A 14,857-nucleotide genomic window follows, 5' to 3' on the forward strand; every position below is an offset into this window, starting at 1 on the left:
TTACCGCTAAGAAGTGTGCACTTTTCGTCAACCGGTCCACGATTACCCATATCATGTCCTTCTTTTTATTAGTCATGGGTAGTCCGGTGATGAAATCCATCCCTATTTCCTCCCATTTCCACTCGAATAGGTAAAGGTTGTAACTTCGCCGGACTCGGTGTTCAGCCTTCACTCAGTATGGCATTCCGCCACATATTGTGCTATCTCCCTCTTCATGTTATTCCACCAGAATAGTTCCTTTAAGTCCATGTACATCTTTGTACTTCCCGGATGTATGGAATATGGTGTTTGATGAGCTTCCCGGAGTATTACTTCCTTAATTTCAGCAATATCCGGAACGCAAATTCTCTTCTGGAACCATAATGATCCAGACTCTCCGCGATGAAATTCCGATGGTCTTCCTTCATCTATTCTTCTCATCTCCTCAACGATGAATGGATCGTCCAGCTGACCCATCATTATCTCATTCTTCAGGTTGACATTTAGCTCATCGGCTACTTGTAACGCCGATAATCCTTCATGGGCTTCCTTCTCCCAAAGTTGTATTTGGGCTTGACTTATTTCCTTCCTCAACTCTGGTGATATTTCTTGTTCCACTCCTCCGGTGCTCTTCCTACTCAGGGCATCTGCTACAACATTAGCCTTCCCTGGTGTGTAATTGATTGTCAGGTCATAATCCTTGATCAATTCTAGCCATCTTTTCTGTCTCATGTTGAGTTCCTTCTGAGTGAAGAAATATTTGAGGCTTTTATGGTCTGTATAGAGTTCACACTTAGCTCCATAGAGAAAATGTCTCCATGTTTTGAGTGCAAATACGACTGCTGCTAATTCCAAGTCATGTGTTGGATAATTCACTTCATGAGGTCTGAGTTGCCTCGATCCATAAGATATCACTTTCCGATCTTGCATGAGTACGCAACCCAATCCATGCTTGGATGCGTCACAGTACACGGTGTAGTCCTTGCCAACTTCTGGAACTGCTAACACCGGTGCTGTGGTGAGTTTCTCTTTTAGAGTTTGAAAGCTCTTCTCACACTCCTCTGACCACACGAATGGTGTGTTCTTCCTTAACAGCTTTGTCATTGGTCCTGCTATCTTAGAGAATCCTTCAATGAATCTCCGATAGTATCCTGCCATTCCTAGGAATCCTCGGATTTCCTTGACAGTTTTGAGTGCTTCCCACTCTAGAACTGCTGCTACCTTGCTCGGGTTAACAGCGATTCCATCTTTGCTAATGACATGACCAAGAAATTCCACTTGATCTAGCCAAAATTCACACTTACTAAGTTTGGCATAGAGTTGATGTTCCCTTAGTGTTTGCAACACTAACCTCAAATGTTCGGCGTGTTCGACCTTGTTCTTGGAATATATCAGAATATCATCGATAAATACGATGACAAACTTGTCTAGATATGGCATGAAAATCTTATTCATGAGATTCATGAATATTGCTGGGGCATTGGTTAATCCAAAAGGTACTACAAGGTATTCATGGTGTCCATACCTTGAGACAAAGGCAGTTTTCGGAACGTCTTCCTTCTTGATCTTTATCTGATGATAACCGGATCTTAGATCAATCTTGGAAAAGACTCCCGCGCCTCTCACTTGATCAAATAGATCTTGTATTCTTGGAAGTGGATACTTGTTCTTGATGGTGACGTTGTTCAGATTCCTGTAGTCTCCGCACATCCTTCTTCCTCCATCTCTTTTATCCACGAAGATCACAGGTGATCCCCATGGTGAAACACTCTCCTGAATGAATCCCTTTTGTTCCAAGTCATCCAGTTGCTCCTTAAGTTCTTTCAATTCCTTAGGCCCCATCTTATATGGTGCTTTGGCAATCGGAGCTGTTCCTGGGATTAGGTCGATAGTGAATTCTATCTCCCTATCTGGTGGCATACCAGGTAATTCCGCAGGAAACACATCCTGGAATTCGTTTACTACAGGTATATCTTCTAACTTCACCTCCTTCATGCTGTTCAGCTGTAGCTCAACTTCAATCTGTGTATGTTTGTCGCCTTGGTAGATCATTCTACTTCCATCGGGGCTTTTCAAAGACACCATCTTGTTTACACAGTCGATCAATGCTCCATTAGCTTCTAACCAGTTCATACCAAGAATGACATCAATGTCCTTCATCGGTAAAATGAACAGGTCCGCGTCAAACGCGCACTTATTGATCATAATGACTTGTTTTTGTTTGGCATGGGTTACTACTATCGTTCCCCCCGCAGAAAGTATGGTTATGGGTGTATCTAACTTAGTGCAACTAATCCCATGTTTGATGATGAATTGTTGAGAAATGAATGATGTAGTTGCACCGATATCAAAAGTACTTTGCCGGGATGAGTGAGTATCCGGAGCGTACCTATCACCGCCTGGTCAGAGTTGACCACCTCCTCCAGACTGGTACAGTTCAGCTTGCCGAAGGGCTTCTTATTCTTCCAGTTGCCTCCGGTGTTTCCTCCTCGATTTCCTCCTCCTCCTGACTGACCTCCTCCACTATTTTTCTTGGGGCAGTCCTTCAGCATGTGCCCCTCCTGGCGACAACCAAAGCATATTACCCTTGGCTTTCTACAGTCCTTGGCAAAATGCCCTGGAAGTCTACAGATTCGACAGACCATTGGATTGGTGGTCTGAAAAGCTTGGTTCCTCCTACTACCGTAGTAGTTACTGTTGTTGTTGTTGTTGTTGTTGTTGTTGTATCTAGGCTTGAAACTCAAGCTGGTTTTGGGCTTGTTATTGGAAAATCTTTTAGGCTCAAACTTGGCCTTCTTCCTCTTTTCCTCCTGCAGTTGTTTGAAATCATCTTCCAGAGTGATGGCAGCATCCACCAACTCTTGAAACTCCGTCGCTCTCATCATACGGAGCTGAACCTTGAACTGGGGACTTAACCCCCTCAGAAATCTCTTCTTCTTCTTGTCCTCGGTGTTGACTTCTTCAACAGCGTACCGGGACAGTTTAGAAAATTCCCTGACATAAGTCAGGATTGCCTTGTCCTTCTGCTCGAGATTTTCAAATTCTCGACGCTTCAGTTCCACAATACTTTCAGGGACATTGGATTCCCTGAACTTCCTTGTAAATTCCTCCCAGGTAAATACCTTTCCAGCCGGATAAACGGCTACAATATTGTCCCACCATGATGCGGCAGGTCCACACAGCAGATGGGTAGCATAACGAACCTTCTCTTGGTCGTTACATCCAACGGTGTTGAGCTTTCGCTCAGTATCCATCAGCCAATCTTCCGCGTCCATTGGCTCGGGCGCGTATGCGAAAGATATAGGCTTAGTGTTTTGGAAGTCTGCTAAGGTGACTCCCGGGTTCTCAGGTCTCTCCACCCTGTTCTGCTGCAGCAATTCTTGAAAGAATTTGTTCTGCTGCTCCAGTGTTACACGCTGTCTCTCTTCTACCAGCTGCATGTACTGGATGAAATTTTGCTGCGTCATGGGTGGTGGTGGTGGTGGAAACTGATCTCTGGCTGCACCCTCAGCCTTTTCCTTTTGTTTTGCTTCGCGCTCCATGCGCTGCGCTTCGGTCTCCTCTCCTAGCGTTCCCGACATAACCCCCTAGTTCTGCAACACAAGATGATACTCATAATTACTCCATGCGCAAGTTTTCTGAGCTCAACTTTGTGCACAGAACTAGTCACGCAATGGAAATCAAGAAGCAAATCCAAATCATACAAAACATATACCCTGTATATACATACTTAAGTGGTCTTATTACAATACTCAAGTCGATGTGAGTATGCAAACTCACTTATTAAAGTATATGTACAAATTTATACAAATATTACAAACTATAATACACGTGGTACTTGTGTATTATAGCCTCGCCTCCCTTGGTGGACTCTAGTCGATCTTCACTCCCGGTACATTCCAGGCTTCCATCCGGTCGAACGTGTCGTCCTCCTGATAGACCCTGGAACATAAGGTCTCCCCGTTGGCTTGTAATCCGAATCAGATGATGATCCTAGGGAGAAATCAGTGTTCACAAACTGATCGTTGAGTGCATCATAGTCCACCCATCGGGTGTACTCCCCTGTAGCTCCACCATAAGGGTTACCAAAACTCATACCCGACTCAACCTGTGTCGGATACCCTCCATCAACTCCTTCATTACTGGGATAACTCTGGTTCTGGGTTGTTGCATCATCATTCATATCCCCATCATAATACACAGAAGTACTATGGGTTCCAGTATCAGATCCCCAACGCCAACCCGTGGAATTCTCGATAGGAGTCTCGGAACGCTGGTTGTTTCCGGATTCCTCTCCGCCCTCGTATCCCCCATAGGAACTACCCAGATAGTTCCTGTGTAACAGTGTAGGTTCACGCTCAAGTGGATCAATACTGATGTAGTCACCAGCTGAGTAAACTGGTGTGTGCACCACATTCTCCATAGGTTCTTTCCCCCTACTCTCCTCCTTGGGTTCAGTAAATTCCTCTAGCATCGTATCAATAGCTCCTATCAGATGATGGTTCAACTGAAAGAGTAATGATATGAAGTTGCGACTATTATCCATATATTTAGCCGCTGCTATGGGTTTGCGTTTGGCATATTTGTAGTGGTTGAGCATGGGATCTTCTTCCTCCTGATTATGAGGAATATGGGAGAACTCGGAATCCATAAGCTCTTTTGTCTTATGTTCCCGTATGTCGGTTATGGCTCTCATAACAGCTATATGGTAGGCTGTGTTGGTTGTCCTAGCTTCTCCTGCTGGCATGACTACGCTCATTCCCAAAGATTCGGGAAGTCGCAGTCCTACCCTGCATTTGGCCAATACCGGACCATCATAGAACATGTATTTCTTTACTGGAATCTGGGGATCGCACCCAAATTCCAGTAACATGGCTCGTAAGATGTCTGCAAGTCCTCCTTGGTATTCACTTAGTGTGGAATCCATAACTTTCACGTTTCTTCCCGGTCGTGAACTTGCCATGTTGGCTGTAGAAATAGAAAGATTATAAGATTAGTAATAATGCATCATAATAGAGATAATAAAGAATTATCGCACTAAAAGATATGATTGTTGTATTCTCAATTGAATATACACCATATTTTTAGAGAATTCTTTACTAGTCCTATTTGACTCCTAACGTTTGGTCCCATTTACTAGGTTCCAACCTAAGGTCAAAGCTTTTGCTCTGATACCAACTGTGGTGACCCTGCATACCACTGCATGTTGTAGTATGCCAGTCGTTGATATAACATTCACGAAGTACCATTCCGCAAATGTTACATCCCTCAGAGTAGTACAACAGAACATAGCAGGTCCATAACTCATTCACATATTATTACAATTAACATACACATGTCGTCTCGGAGCTCCTCTTGGGTCCTAAGAGGATTACTCCTGGGTTCGAGGCGAACCCAACTTAACTTACAATACCAGAGTCTCATTAAGCGATACATTTATTCCCTCGAGCAGCTAAATGCTAAGAGTTCGGGCTGCTCGGTTACTACTACTATAAGATATTCCTAGGCTTGATCTCCTCCGGAAGCCTCCCCGGTTCCGTAGACTATGAGATAGTCTACGTGATGTAGCCCTACCCAAGGTCGATACTACATCAAGACCGACAAGCCCTCCTCGTGGTCCAATGACACGAGCTCGAGCTCAAGCCCTACACCAAGAGGTGAATTCGCTCCTCTCCATGTATGCCTTTGACACCCCTTTGGATGGCTTGCTACTTCATGCCAATACCCTATGTTCAATCAGGTACATCGACCAAGAAGTGAGCCATGAAGACCAAGCCAATGGAGAGAGAGAGCTGGAAATGACGAAGATGGAGCTACAGCTGCCAGGCCGGAACTTCCGCCCTCCAGGACCGGAACTTCCGCCCAGATGCCCTCAAGATTCCCTCCAGATGCCTTCCAGCGCCCAGAAGACAGGATCAGGCCGGAACTTCCGCCCCGAGGGACCGGAACTTCCGCCCACCGGAACTTCCGCCCAAGTTCCGCCCAAGTTCCGAAAGTCGGCGAAAACCCCCCTGGATGTTACTGCGGGACAATGGCGCAATTCCGGAACAAGGCCGGAACTTGGCCGGAACTTCCGCCCCGACCGGAACTTCCGCCCCTGGCCGGAACTTCCGCCCAAGTTGACCGGAACTTTCGCCCCATCGAACTTTAGCACGACAGCACTTTTCAGCTTGTAACTTACCCCTTCGCCCCCACCTATAAATAGGCTGGTTGCCTCAGATCTGAGATTAGACTTGATGTGAAATTAAACCTGAGCTTAGCTCACCCTTGTGGGAACCCTACCTAGATCTATGATCTTGTACCCACCCGGGCTCCTTATCGACTTGTCAAGATCTCTTTGGTGACTTCTACCGTTTGTTTGATCTTTTGCTTGCACTTCTACCTATTTGGTCTTTTGCTTGCACTTCTATCAACCTTCCGGTCTTTTCACCCTTCTAGATCTTGCGAGCTTCGATTTGTCGATCTCTTTGCGGGACTTCTACCGGAAGGTCTTTTCTCGCAACCTCTATCGAGTAGGTGTATCGGGCCTACGAGGGAAAACCGGTTTGTGTGCGTGTGTGTGTTGTATCCCCACGATTCCCCTCGCGTTCTTCGTGTTCATCGCGTTCATCCACCTACCCCCACGAGTTCCACCCAAATCCGTGAAGATCGGGAACATCCTTGGACTTAGTCCACATCATATGGTATCAGCAGCTCTTTGGTTGCCACGGATTTGACCCCCACATCCCCCAATTCCACCAATTTCGCCCAAAAAAAAAAATTTCCAAAAATTTTCCCAAAAAATAGCCCCAATTTGGCCTTGGATCGATCTCTCGATTTGTTGAGTTATTTGTGGTTTTGCTCCAATAGAAACTTGCCTTTGGTGTTGATCTGCAATTCCCCCACCTTCCCACAGCTTTTGGTGCCAAATTTTCCTCGAATTCGAAGGATTTCGGCCCGGATTTCCGCCCAAATCGACGAACTGCCCGCAGATCTGATTGCGACCGGAACTTCCGCCCGGAAATACCGGAAGTTCCGCCCCCGGACCGGAAGTTCCGCCCCTCAGGACCGGAAGTTCCGCCTGGCCGAAATTTTGACAGCAACCTTCGTTTTTCGTTTTGGTACTAACCCCCTTGTGTTTGGACTTCGGTTTGAGTGCCATTTCAGCTACCACAAAGCTTCCGCAACATCGACAACGACGACGGCACCCCGAGGCTCCAAGCGGTTCACTTGACACCTCCACCATAGCAAGTTCAAGATCGTCGGCCACCATCATCAAGTGGTATAACTTGCTCCTAACTTGTAGCCTTAGCCTCTTTTGCGTACCTTTCCTATCGAGAGTGGCTTTCTAGTGTTGCGAAGCATTGCGCAAGCGTCCCGACCGTGAGGGTGTGCGTGTGTTGAGCAAAGCTTTGAAGCAAGCTCGTGTGAAAAGATAAGCAAAAGAGTGTGACATACTTACATAGATAGTAGTATCCTTACATAGTGAGAAAAAGAAAAAGAAAAATACAAAAAGAGAAAAAGAAAAAGTGTGTGAGTGACACCTATACACAAAAGAGTCCAAAGCTTTTAAGCAAAAGAGAGAAAAGAGAAGAGAGGCGTCTTGCGCAAATCTTGTTGCTTCTCAATTTTGCAACCAAGCCACGGTCTCTCTTGTGTTGGCGTGACACCGAGCTAGTAGTCTTCGTTAGGACCATTTTGTTCTTGCTCATTTTCCAAGTCGCGCTAACCCCATTTTGTCCCACGCGTGTGTTCCTCATTGTGTATGCCTTTTGTGATCACCGCCTTTGACTTGTGACTTTTGGATCTTACCCACTTTTGACAATAGACTTTTCGTTTGGTTCTTCCATTTGGCTTTCCACATCCATACCTAACACCATATAGAGTTTTGTTTTGTGTGTGTGCATACATATCGGTTTCCCTCCGCTTTGAAACACCTTTTCGATTTTGGTTTGCAAGTTTTGACATTCTTGGTAGTCTTTCCTAACCACCCACCACATAGTTCTTGTTTTAGTTGTAACCATGTCTAGTGGAGAAGGGAACCAACTACCGATGACGCGGCACCAACATTGGATAGCTACTCAAGCCGTCCACGCCAAGCTAAATCAATTTGAAGCCATGCTCAAGGATACCAATGTCCGCTATGAAGAAAGAGCTCAAGTGCAAAGGAATGACCTCAACAACCAAGTTCAAGACCTCAATGAGAAGATTGAAACTCAAGGCAATGAGTTGAAGGCCACACTTGCCATACAAGGTCAAGAGACAAGGGAAATGAAGACGGTGTTGGACAATATCCTCCACACACTCAATCGTCAAGAGGAAAGAAGACACCACTCAAGGTCTTCGCGCTCTCATAGCTCAAGGTCAAGAGCTCCTACACCGTCTCGCCATGATTCTAATGAAGACCCACGCCACCATAATGTGGATGTCCAAGTGCTTCACCAACAAGCTCAAGAAGCGGAGCAAGCTCGACTTCGACTTGTCCAAGAGCGTCAACGCCTTGAAGAAGAGCGCCTTCACCAAGAGGACCTCAATGCTCAATTCCAACAAGAGCAAGAACGCCTTCGCCATGATCAAGAGCTAGTTCGAGCAAGGGAACAAGAGCGCCTCCGCAATGAACAACAAGCACTTGAAGAACAAGAGCGACAACAACAAGCACAAGAAGCTCAAGCTAGAAGACAACGCCTTATTGAAGAGGAACAAAGGCAAGCGCACCAAGAGCGCCAAATCATCAATGTTGTTCGTCCTCAACGCCCTCAAGGTCAAGATAATCGCCGCCATCATGATGATCGCCCTCATGCTAGAAGACCTCCTCCAAGGGCAAGAGATGAAGAATCAAGTCATCACCAAGCATCAAGTGAAGAAAGTGTGATGCCTCGACGCCGCCACAACAATGATGATCAAGATGAAGGTCATGGAAGGCCACCTCCTTGTCAACAACATAGCAACAACAATAGAGATGCTCAAGGTCCACAACATCCACCTCAACAACGTCAAGATATTGGTGAAGAAAGACCACCTCCTAGGCGCAATGACCGCAATGAAGAGGAAATCTTTGGGAAGCTCAAGTTCACCATGCCCAAATTCCACGGAGAAGAAGACCCCGATGCATACCTCTCTTGGGTTCTCAAGGTTGACAAGATATTCCGCATACACAACTTCTCCGAAGCAAAGAAAGTGGCCATGGCATCACTAGAGTTTGAAGGGTATGCAAATGTGTGGTGGGAAGAAGTGAACAAGAAGCGTGACAAGGAAGATCTAGACCCCATTGCTACATGGGAAGAGATGCAAGAAGTCATGCACAAACGCTTTGTGCCCAACCATCACAAACGCGACCTTTTCAACAAGCTTACCCAACTCAAGCAAAGCTACAAGTCCGTTGAGGAATACTACAAGGAGATGCACATGACAATGATGAGTGCAAATGTGGACGAGCGAGAAGAGCAAACAATGGCAAGATTCTTGAATGGATTGAACATTCCCGTCAAGAGGATAGTGGAATTCTTGCCTTACACCAACATGGTTGAATTGCTTCATCAAGCTACAAGGGCCGAGCGCCAAGTGCGAGAAGACATAGCAAGTGCAAAAACAAAGTCCTTCTTCGCCACAAGAAATGCAACAAATACCCCCTCAAGCATCAAGAACACAAGTGCTATTGCTCCCAAGGATCCTCCGAAGCAAATGAAGAGTGCCTTCAAGACAACAAGCTTCAAGCCGGATCAATCAACTATGTCCTCCAAAGCTTCCACGGGATCTAGTAACATCACATGCTTCAAGTGTGGAGCTCAAGGACATAAATCCTTTGAATGCAAGAACACAAGAGTTATGATAACTCGAGATGATGGAGATGTGGAGTACTTGAGTGAAGGCGAATATGAAGCCTTGGTACAAGCCGCAACCAATCATGAAGATGATGACTTGGAAGACCAAGAGCAAGTCTTATGTGTGCATGATGCAAGTCCATCCCTTGTGGTGACCAAAGTGTTGACAACCCATGCACTACCCAATGAAGATCAAAGGTGCAACATCTTCCAAACAAGAGCCGGAATCAATGGCAAGTCAATAAAGGTTATCATCGATGGAGGGAGTTGCCACAATCTTGCAAGCACCGAACTATGCTCCAAGCTCAACCTCACACTCCGGAAACACCCCCATCCTTACCATGTGCAATGGCTAAGTGACAATGGAAATGTCAAGATACAACACACCGTCTCCGTCTCCTTCAAGATTGGCGCCTATGAAGACACCGTTGATTGTGATGTAGTGCCCATGACGGTGTGCCACATGCTACATGGTCGCCCTTGGCAATATGACAAAAGAGCAAGCCATGATGGCTACACAAATGCCTATAGCTTCAAGGTCGGCGACAAGGCATTCATCCTACGCCCTATGACTCCTAGCCAAGTAATTGCGGACAATGCAAAGGCTTTAGCGAGGGCTAAGGAAGCTACCATCACTAGTGAGATGAGTGGTGAGAGAGTGACCCACCAAAAGGAAAGTGAGCGCCACAAGCCATATATGAGTGAGATGAAGAGTGTCCTCATAGCTACCAAGAGTGAGATGAGAGAATTGCACCACAACCCATCCACCATATTGCACTACGTGCTCATTTGCAAGGGGCCATCTTCGGAGACTAACAACTTAACAACACTTCCTTCGTCTTTGTTGTCTCTTTTGAAGGAGTTCCAAGATGTCTTCCCCGACGAGCTTCCTCATGGACTACCACCGCTTCGAGGGATTGAGCACCGCATCGACCTCATACCCGGTGCTCCTCTACCAAACCGCGCCGCCTACCGCACCAACCCCGAAGACACAAAGGAGATCCAACGTCAAATACAAGACCTCCTCGAAAAAGGGTATGTTCGTGAAAGCCTAAGCCCTTGTGCGGTTCCCGTGATTCTTGTGCCTAAACCGGATGAGACGCAACGGATGTGTATGGATTGTCGCCCCATCAATGCCATTACCGTCCGTTACCGCCATCCCATTCCGCGTTTAGATGACATGCTTGATGAACTTAGTGGTGCCACGATTTTCTCTAAGATTGATTTGCGTAGTGGTTACCATCAAATCCGCATGGCTATTGGTGATGAATGGAAAACGGCATTCAAGACCAAACTCGGTCTCTATGAATGGCTCGTTATGCCTTTCGGTCTTTCCAATGCTCCTTCTACTTTCATGCGCCTCATGAATCACATCTTGCGTCCTCTCATTGGCAAGAGCGTGGTTGTCTACTTCGATGATATTCTTATTTATAGCAAAAACCTCGAGGACCATGTGCAACATGTGAGAGAAGTCTTGTGCATCTTGCGTCATGAAAAGCTTTATGCTAACCTCCCCAAGTGCACCTTTGCTCAAAACAAATTGGTTTTTCTTGGTTTTGTGGTTTCCGCTAATGGTATTGAAGTTGATTCTTCTAAGGTTGAGGCCATCCACAATTGGCCCACTCCTACCAATGTTGCTCAAGTCCGAAGTTTCCATGGACTTGCCGGTTTCTACCGCCGCTTTGTGAAAGATTTTAGCACCATTGCTTGCCCTTTGAATGAGCTTACCAAGAAGAATGTTCCGTTTGTTTGGGGCAGGGCCCAACAAAATGCTTTTGATGAGTTGAAGAAACGCCTTACCGAGGCACCACTCCTTGTTCTTCCAAACTTTTCCAATACTTTTGAGATTGAGTGCGATGCAAGTGGACTCGGTATTGGTGGAGTGCTTATGCAAGATGGAAAACCCGTGGCATACTATAGCGAGAAGTTAGATGGCGCACGCCTCAACTATCCTATATATGACAAGGAACTTTATGCTTTGGTTCGTGTTCTTGAAGTTTGGCAACACTATCTTTGGCCAAAAGAGTTTATTATCCACTCCGACCATGAATCCTTGAAATATTTGAAAAGTCAACACAATTTGAACAAAAGACATGCAAAGTGGGTTGAGTTCATTGAGTCCTTTCCATATGTGATCAAATACAAGAAGGGCAAGGACAATGTTGTGGCGGATGCTCTTTCCCGTAAACTCACCCTCTTACTCACTCGCTTGGATATTAGTGTTTTGGGTCTTGATGAAATCAAAGATTTATATGCTTCCGATGCTTTCTTTGGCCCAATCTTTGCAAAGTGTTCTAGTGAGAAGGGCATCGATGATTTCTATTTGCACCAAGGATTCTTGTTCAAGGGCAACAAACTTTGTATTCCTATGTCTTCGCTTCGCCTTTTGCTCTTACAAGAATCGCATGGTGGTGGTCTTATGGGACACTTTGGAAGAGACAAGACATATGCCATGCTCTCCACTCACTATTATTGGCCAAGAATGAAGCGCGATGTGGAGCGCCTTTGCCGACGGTGTACAACATGCTTACAAGCTAAGTCTACCTCCAACCCTTATGGTCTTTACACCCCATTGCCTATTCCATATGCACCATGGACCGATATTAGCATGGATTTCGTTCTAGGCTTGCCTCGCACTAAGCATGGTCATGATTCTATATTTGTGGTAGTGGATAGATTCTCTAAGATGGCTCATTTCATACCTTGCCATAAGAGCGACGATGCTTCACACATTGCTTCATTGTTTTTCGTGGAAATTGTTCGCCTACATGGAGTACCGCAAAGCATTGTGTCGGATCGAGACGTCAAGTTCATGAGTTATCTTTGGAAGTCGCTCATGGCGAAGTTTGGAGTGAAGCTCTTATTCTCATCATCCTCGCACCCGCAAACGGACGGCCAAACGGAAGTGGTCAATAGAAGCCTATCCTCTCTTCTACGCATCCTCGTGAAGAAAAACTTGAAGTCATGGGAAGAGTGCCTCCCACACGCGGAGTTCGCCTACAACCGCGCCAAGCACACGACTACGTCAAGGAGTCCCTTCATGGTCGTCTACGGGTTTGAGCCGCTCACGGCACTCGACATACTACCACTTCCACTTCATGAGCGGACGAACATGGACTTCGACAAGCGCACCGCCGCCGTGAAGAAGCTACATGAAGATACAAGGGCAACAATCGAGCAACAAGTTCTTTGTCAAGCAACACGCCTCAACATGAAGAAAAAGGCACGGATCTTCAACGAAGGGGACCTAGTGTGGATACATCTTCGCAAGGACCGTTTCCCTCAAGAAAGAAACTCCAAGCTCAAACCCCGAGGTGATGGTCCCTTCAAGGTCCTCAAGCGAATCAACGACAACGCCTACGTCATCGACATACCAACATCCAAGTACTTGGTGAGCAACACATTCAATGTGTCCGACCTCTCGCCACACCATGGAGATGAAGAGACGTTAGAGTCGAGGACGACTCTTTCCCAAGGGGGGGGAGATGATGTAGCCCTACCCAAGGTCGATACTACATCAAGACCGACAAGCCCTCCTCGTGGTCCAATGACACGAGCTCGAGCTCAAGCCCTACACCAAGAGGTGAATTCGCTCCTCTCCATGTATGCCTTTGACACCCCTTTGGATGGCTTGCTACTTCATGCCAATACCCTATGTTCAATCAGGTACATCGACCAAGAAGTGAGCCATGAAGACCAAGCCAATGGAGAGAGAGAGCTGGAAATGACGAAGATGGAGCTACAGCTGCCAGGCCGGAACTTCCGCCCTCCAGGACCGGAACTTCCGCCCAGATGCCCTCAAGATTCCCTCCAGATGCCTTCCAGCGCCCAGAAGACAGGATCAGGCCGGAACTTCCGCCCCGAGGGACCGGAACTTCCGCCCACCGGAACTTCCGCCCAAGTTCCGCCCAAGTTCCGAAAGTCGGCGAAAACCCCCCTGGATGTTACTGCGGGACAATGGCTCAATTCCGGAACAAGGCCGGAACTTGGCCGGAACTTCCGCCCCGACCGGAACTTCCGCCCCTCCAGACCGGAACTTCCGCCCCTGGCCGGAACTTCCGCCCAAGTTGACCGGAACTTCCGCCCCATCGAACTTCAGCACGACAGCACTTTTCATCTTGTAACTTACCCCTTCGCCCCCACCTATAAATAGGCTGGTTGCCTCAGATCTGAGATTAGACTTGATGTGAAATTAAACCTGAGCTTAGCTCACCCTTGTGGGAACCCTACCTAGATCTATGATCTTGTACCCACCCGGGCTCCTTATCGACTTGTCAAGATCTCTTTGGTGACTTCTACCGTTTGTTTGATCTTTTGCTTGCACTTCTACCTATTTGGTCTTTTGCTTGCACTTCTATCAACCTTCCGGTCTTTTCACCCTTCTAGATCTTGCGAGCTTCGATTTGTCGATCTCTTTGCGGGACTTCTACCGGAAGGTCTTTTCTCGCAACCTCTATCGAGTAGGTGTATCGGGCCTACGAGGGAAAACCGGTTTGTGTGCGTGTGTGTGTTGTATCCCCATGATTCCCCTCGCGTTCTTCGTGTTCATCGCGTTCATCCACCTACCCCCACGAGTTCCACCCAAATCCGTGAAGATCGGGCACATCCTTGGACTTAGTCCACATCACTACGCCTTCAACTCCTCCTGAGAGGTCAGGTTCATCGTAGCCGATAATCTCGGCTCCTTCATTGTTGTCGTAGTCCTCCTCCAGACGGTTCAGACAATCTAAGCATGGGATTTAAGAGTGGTATGAGTACGAGCGTACTCAACAAGTTCATTATAGATAAGAGGTGTTTAATGCACTAGCTACGATATTAGACCAGAAAGTCTAATACCAATGCAAGTTTTGATAAACATTTCTTCAAGAGATTGCTTTTATTTCAAAGAGCTATGTCCGTCAGCCTTCACCGGTTTACTAGAACTTCATGGAGCTCCTTTCCGGCCGCGTTCGCAGTTCCATATCCCGGAACAGGGAGTGACAGGTCACGGTTCTTTACACTCTGCAGAGGTGTGTTGCTTTACCCATAAGAGATCTTAACCTTGGTGCCAACCGGGCAGCTTTCCCGTCCACACTTCC

Source organism: Lolium perenne, chromosome 1 (assembly GCF_019359855.2).
Source record: "Lolium perenne isolate Kyuss_39 chromosome 1, Kyuss_2.0, whole genome shotgun sequence".
NCBI classification, from domain to species: Eukaryota; Viridiplantae; Streptophyta; class Magnoliopsida; order Poales; family Poaceae; genus Lolium; species Lolium perenne.